At 46.8% G+C, this 7,500-nt stretch overlaps 1 protein-coding gene across 2 annotated transcripts in view; it reads right to left on the reverse strand.

The window, feature by feature from the left end:
* Positions 1–7,500, reverse strand: part of cdk14 (cyclin dependent kinase 14) — a 166,523-nt gene that overhangs the window by 88,183 nt on the left and 70,840 nt on the right. The window lies entirely within an intron of this gene.

Consider the following 7,500-nt stretch of genomic DNA (forward strand, 5'->3'; position numbering starts at 1 on the left):
ATTCACATGGTCCACTTCAGAACCCAGAACAATGGGGGAAAGCCCCAACTGATCTGCCGGTCATTTCAGACCGCGGCGCTGCTCTGACATCCCCTTGCATGCGGTGTTTAGCCCCTGTGTCCCCGGCTCGATACCCCTCTGCGTCCCTCTCCATATGGACATTACCCTCTCTGTGCCCTATTGATGGCTGACCCAGTCGATAACCACCATCAGCCTGCCCCATCTGATCCCACTCATCAATTTCCAAGAAATAAAATAAAAAAAAAAACGCCTGGCTGCTCTTTTAGAAGACTTTTATGGAAAATCAGCAGAAGAAGAATAATCCAGAAGACCAAGCAGCTTTGTTTACTGATTGTGCTTGCTACAGTATGTTTGTGTGCTTGTTTTGACCCAGTTAAAGACTCCAAATCCCATCATCCCCCACTATCAAGGTCTCGGTCAATTAAGCTGAGTGCTGCGGCGTATCCAGGCATGTGCAGTCACCGGGGCCGTGGAGGGGCACGGAAGATTCCTCTGCCGGGGAGAGGGGCGGGGACCGGCACCGCTGAAATGATCATGGGGAGTGTGTGTTTACTCATGTATATCAAAACACACTCCGCAGATACTCCCTCCCTCATTAAGAATGTGTGTGTGTGTGTGTGTGTGTGTGTGTGTGTGTGAGTATGTGTGGGATGTTTTTGTGTGAGTGTTTCTATGTGTCTGTGTATGTGAGTCTATAGGTATGTGGAGATGTGTGTTGTATGTCATCTAAATTCCATTATTGTTATTTTTTCCTTTCTCCTTGTGTTTTCAAACTCCCTCCATCTGCCTTTCTAACATCTTTAAAAGGAAACTTTAAAAACAGAAACTGGATCGTCCTCCAGGCAGGAGGAACAACACCCAGCAGCCAAATGATAGATAGATAGATAGATAGATAGATAGATACTTTATTGATCCCCAGGGGAAATTCAAGGTCTTGTGGGACGCTGCCAAAAAACATGAAAAAACTCAAAAAATACAAGTCACAAGCCCAACCAAAGAGACAAGTCTGACAGCTGAGAGCACACAGTTGTCTCTCTTGTCTCTGAAAAACAAAGCCATTGTTGCATAATTGTGGATAACTGTGGCAGGAGTGTGCTGCTGGGCTTAAAGGACGAGTTTGTGCCTCCAAAGCTTGTGACACTCACATGGACCTGGACATGCCTGGCCCACGCAAACGAGCCTGGCCAATAGTGGAACTGGGAGAGAGAGAGAGAGAGAGAGAGAGAGAGAGAGAGAGAGAGAGAGAGAGAGAGAGAGAGAGAGATATGGGGTGGGGGGACATCTGCTAAGAGACTAAATATAATAAGTGAGTCAGAGCTGTCCATCTGGCTTAGAGGAGACGAGACTGCCTGCAGACACAGAGTGGGTCTGGCTAATTAAGGGCCAGACAGCACCAAGAGAGCAGAGGGAGAAAGAGATAGAGAGGAAGAGAGGAGGGGAGAGAGATAAAGAGAGAGAGGGAGAGAGATAAAAAGAGAGGGGGAGGATAGTTTTACAGAGAGAGAGAAAGGATAGAGGAGACTAGAGGAGGGAGAAGAAGAACAGGATGAGGAGAAGAGGAGGAGGAGAAGAGGATGAAAAGAAGAAGAGGGGGAGAAGAAGAGGAGACGGAGGGGAAGATGAGGAGGAGAAGAAGAAGAGGAGTGAAAAGAGGAGAAGGAGGGGAAGAAGAGTGGAATAAAGAAAAACTAGTTGATGAGTTTTGGGAAGCGATAGTAAGCTAAGGGTCTGAAGAAGAGTGAGGAAAGGAAGAGGGTAGAAGTGGGGGATGACAGACTAAATAAAACTGAGATAAGAGAAGCAAAAAGACAAAGAGAGATAAAAGTAGGCAGAAACGAGTGAGGGATGAGATAAAGAGAGGGAGGGGTTGATGGGAAAAGCGAGGGAGGAGGAGGAGGAGGAGGAGGAGGAGGAGGGGATGAACAGATAGAGAGAAGAGGGAGAATCTAAATCCACAAAGCGAGAGCGAAAATCAATAGTAGCCCACCTCCACACACAATATCGACAGAAACTCAACTCAAGGGGATACCCCCCCAACCCACTATGACCTGATCCTCCCTACACACACACACACACACACACACACACACATACACATAAACAAACACATACACACACACTACAATCCCCAGACTCTCATTCTCTTTCTCTCTCTCACACACACACACACACACGCCCACACACACACACAAACAGACACAAAGATTCCCCAAACTCTTTCTCACACACACAGACTTGAGCTATGAGGAATTAAGAGTGAGGTGGAGAGGAGGTATTAACAGACACACACACACACACACACACACACACACACACACACACACACACACACACACACACACACACACACTGTTAGGTTTTAACAGACAGCGCTCCCTCACTCATTTAGGGAAAAAAAGACAAAGCCTCTCTGTGTGAGTGGTGCGGTAATGAAACCTCCCGGCTCTGCCTCCACATTAATTGGTGCGTAGAACAGAGCTGTAGCCCAGGGCTAGAGAGCCGTGCGATGGGAACTAAGGTTAATGCCCATTTCTCAGACACTCCTCCATAATCTCCGATTTCTCATCTCATGTGTTTTAACAGGACGGAAAAGAACAGACATCATATCGCTAATTAGAATAATCAATCAGGGGCGGGACAAAGAGGTGATCTATCACATAGCCCTTGTCAATGCTTGTGATTAACATTCAGGTTCAGAGGATGATGATGGCGGTACCTAAGAGAGAGGCAAGCAGTCATGAATGCATTCTCACTCTCTCTCTCTCTCACACACACACATACGGCTTGTTTTTTGTATAAGTGTGTGACAGAGAACACTATTCTTATAGCTATTGTCTAGCTTATCCTCCACTTTGTCATGACTGCACATCTGACTGTCCTCAAAGACACAGCATGCCATCCGTCCCTCCACCATTCTCCTCCAGACAATTGAGATGAGACCAACACGGGATTGGATGGGTGAAGATGTTATAAAAGAAAGACAAAACAGAACCTTTTTAAAAGGCACACAGCATGGTGTCATGCATTTTTGATGACTGTTTTCCATGTTGTTTGATATTGGGATATAAACGCAAACTGACTGATTTGGAGCAAAATTGTCAAAAACATTTTTTTTTCTTCAAGTGACTTGGAGAGAAAATTACATCTTATAGCAGCTGCTACGCTCACCCTGCACCAGACACAAACCACTTTAAAGTGCCAGTCGCAGAGTAAGCTGTTTAAATATGATTTACTAAAAATTATATATACCGGTATATATATCTTTTGAAAGCCCCACAATAAAAAATGCTGTGTATTTTGCATGGAAATATCCCATTGCAAAATGTGTGATTTGCAATGGGAATGTGAATGATTTGAAGTTGATGACTGATGACTGTAAGTGAGGGAGGCTATATGGTGTTGGCCAAAGCTGATTTACACATGAAATATGCCATGTGTGTCTCTATCAAAGTATGTGCTCCCCAACAAAAAAAAATAAATATATATTATTATTATTATTATTATTATTATTATTATTATTATTTTTATATTTTACTATTTGGCACAGAGGATTGTAAGTAAATACAAAAGAGTCTATACCAGAGGCAGCCACTGCTGTCCTATGATAACAGCAGTGCAACAACGACACACTGGGCAGTCGATAGATATTACCCAACCGATTCATCACCGTCCTGTCTGGTTGAGTTACCACGCATCCCCCTGACGACCACACAACAATCAGACCCGTGGCCCAGCCGGAATCAGGACGGTCTGCTTTATCACATTGCACAGAGTGCACGCTCACGTTATTGATTTGTTTATTTGTGTATCTATGCGTGCGCACATACACCTGTTCCATGGCTCCTACGCACGACCACATGCACCACTCCTTTCCGCTGCCCACAGCCTTTCTTCTTCGGTGGTGCGGCACCCGGTGCCCAATTAGTGGAAGAAGCCGCGGCTGATTGTGTGCTGCGCATGTGTTGCGCGGACAATGAGACGAGGCGCAGAGCAGCATATGGCCCCCCTGCCCCCCCCCCGAGGCTGCCAGGCTGGACTCACGCCCAGATACCAGTCACTGGGCCACACAGCCCTCCTCCATCATCCCGCCAGTTTGCCCGCCATTCTGACCTCCCTCTCTCTCTCTCTCTCTCTCTCTCTCTCTCTCTCCCTCTCTCACTCTCTCTCTGTCTCTCTCTCACTCTCTACCCCTTTCTGTCTCTATCTATCTCTTTCTCTTTCCCTGTCATTTTCTTTGTCTCTCCTCTTGCTCTCTTTATCCCTCCATCTCTTTCTATTCCTTTTCTTGTGTTCTTTATCTCTCTCATTTATTCTCTGCCTCCCTCGCTCCTTCTCTCCCTCTCCCCCCCCCCCCCCCCCCCCCCCGCCTGACCAGTAATTACATTAACACTACAGGCCTGGTCGCGCCCCTCTGCATGCTAATTCCTGCCAGCCCTGCGACAGAACGACTAATGGCTCTATTTTTCCATATTAGTGCATATGGATGGAGGTGCCCGACTGCCCGGATCCTTCCTTGAGACCCAATCAGCGGGGACGGTAATGAGAGAAGGGAACGAACCATCTCTGAGTGTGACATGACTAGGGAGGGCCTGGCCGTCTCTGAGCCCCTCATTTGGCCTTCACTTATAGCTCTGAAGGATCCTCTGCCGACCACAGTAATGCGTCAATCACCCACATTAGCGTAGAAGAGAGCAGAGCATCCTCAAAAGACCTGCGCCGCAAGGACTTCTCTTGCATTGACTTTTCTGCTTTTATTATTGCAAATGGCTTGTGTTATGCTAATAGGGAGGTAGCAGACTCATCCCTTTGGCCCCTTTGGACGCTCAATTACTTTTTTTCTCTTTCTTTTTTTCTTCTTCTTCTGGGTACAGCTTGTTTGTTGTCATTGGCAGGACACCAAGTCATCAAGCCCCGGTCCTAAGTGAGTTTCTCCCCTCCCGTCGCATCCTGCAGAGAGGCCAGTCTGGCTATGCTCGGGCCCTTTTAAATACACCGACACATGGCTAGGCTAAGGAAGGGCCAGCAGCTCTTCTGTACACAGGCACATACATACACACACACACACACACACACACACACACACACACACACACACAACGACAGAGCAAGGCCTGGGCCAAGAGGTATTCAGTGTGAGTACACACAGATATATGTACTGTATACAACAGACTGCTGTATGGATTGTACATTTTTGTAAGTATTTTTACAAAGCATTTTTTTTAAAGAAAACACACATTTCCTTAGGGTCTATTATTTATTTATTTTTTCAGCTAAATTCACATTTTTAACATTCTGTTTTGAGTTTGTTCTAGTTCAAGCTGAAGCTCAGTTGATAAGAAAGTAATAACACTCTTCAGTTGAAAAACAGAACTCTAAAAGACTCAGAGAGCTTTATATTTTTTCGCTTTCAGCAATGACAACTGTTAAATTGCCTCTGGCTGAATCAGATGATTTATCTGGCTGTACCATGCCCTTGCATGTGACCAGCTGATAGAGATCGCTCCGTGGAGTAATAGGGGAGGTTGCTCGGTGCTCTGGTGTGCCCTGGATGGAGTGGGTGGATGGGTGGATGGCTGAGGTGGAGAAAGTAGATTGTGGGAGAGATGTAATATCACAGCCTTTGAGAAAGCCTCTATCACGGTTGAGATTTTTATGCCTTAGCACCCACGGTCACAGAAGAGATTTACTCATATCAGGCCACGAGAGGCAATAACGTTGGGCTTAACCTGTTTACAGATTATCCAGAAGAAGAAAAGACTCTCTCTTTCTTGTGCTTGAAAGTGAGACTGGTTTCAGCAAAGGGCACTCCCAGTCTCTCTCTCTCTCTCTCTCTCTCTCTCTCTCTCTCTCTCTCTCTCTCTCTCTCTCTCCCCCTTGTTCTCTTGTTGGCACTTATAAATCATTAATTATTCATTGGAATCTCAATGAAGCAGTAGAGGGGATAAACACATTACTTATGCAAATCGGCGGCCACAAAAGGTAAGACAGGTTGCGTAACCGCCACAGACGCCGCTGCTCTCTCTCTGCCTGCCTTCCTCCGTCTGATGGCCTTATTCACTCCATCATCTCTCTTTCTCTCCATCTCTTGCTCTCTCTCTTTCTCTTTCTCTCTCTATCTCTTCATAAACATTTCTTTCCTACTTTCTCCCCTTATCTTATTTTCCTTCCATCTTTACCACTTGCTGTCTATCCTCTACTTAAAATCGGTGTTTCTCACTCTCTCTCTCCTCTCCACAACTGTCTCTCTGTCATACTCTTGCAACAACAACAACAACAACAACAACAACAACAACAACAACAACAATGTCCCTGTGGGGCAGAATAGCACACCCACTCCCAGCACAGCAATTAGGGTGTCCGCCTCATCAGACAAATGGAGAGATGGAACACAGGGCCGCCGGGCCGGTGGAGAGCCAAAGACAGCAGAGCAGCACTCTGTGCCAAGGCTGGTTCACTGAATTACACAGTGCTCCCCCTACCCACCCACAGTGCCAGAGCATGCCACGGCTCACATGACGCAGGCTGGCACCACTGGCGGAGACACCTGGAGCCTCATGTGGAATTCATACTGAAACGTTGCGTACGTGTAAACCTGGGAAGTAGCGTACAAACAAAAAATTATGATGTAGGAAACTGCATACGCAGCATTCCACGCAGCTTTTCTTTGTATATCCCAATTAACGTGAAATTAAGCGCACATGCACAAGCACTACACTCCACCCTCTCTCCTCCCTAAATCACGCTCATTTTAATATGCTAACTAGAAGGCCACTCATAGCACAGACATTCGCGAAGGCAAAATGGCCTATCCTGCAATATTAATGAAAAACAAGTTGTGGATCCATCGTTCGAGCACTGCTATGAGGCACACACCACACATAGACATTCCTACTCTTCATCTGAGCTAAAAGAAACACATTGGCATCCATCCTTGACAAATGTCTGAATGATGATTAGGATCAAGTGGTAATCCTGGCCAAACGGGTGTCACAGCTGCTTACTGGGCTGGAACCTTCCGATGAGGCTCAGGCCTCTTCCCACGAGAGCAGGACTGGATTACAGGCCTCTGGGTGCATCAAGCGTAGCAGCCAAGCCAGCCGGGGCAGAGCGGCGCTATGCTAAGCTACACTGATCTGAGCTGAAGCGCTGGGCTCTGTCCAGCCAGCTTGCCCGTCTCCTCCTCGTCCATCTCCTCCTGCAAGAGCTGCTGGGAGCCCATGAGAGCCTTTGAGAGCCCCACAGCTGACCTCCGCACTCCAATCCACAGCTTCTCCGAACATCAATAAATAAGTAGCCATTCCTCACCTCTCCTCTCAGGTCAGTCCATTACACATTCCATAATTACAGGGAGAAGGGGAAGCTTTCAATGGCTTGTTTATTTCTTTTTCCATTGGGGTGTGTGATGGCGACTAGGGAACACCTGGCTGCTTTTCGCTGAACAGACCACAGAAGCCCATGGGAAGCCTTAGAGACAATCCC

Source organism: Alosa pseudoharengus, unplaced genomic scaffold, assembly GCF_046254945.1.
Source record: "Alosa pseudoharengus isolate Yale_2024_CS ecotype anadromous, Long Island Sound unplaced genomic scaffold, YU_APseudo_1.1 YU_APseudo_1.1_scf_12, whole genome shotgun sequence".
Taxonomy (NCBI): domain Eukaryota; kingdom Metazoa; phylum Chordata; class Actinopteri; order Clupeiformes; family Clupeidae; genus Alosa; species Alosa pseudoharengus.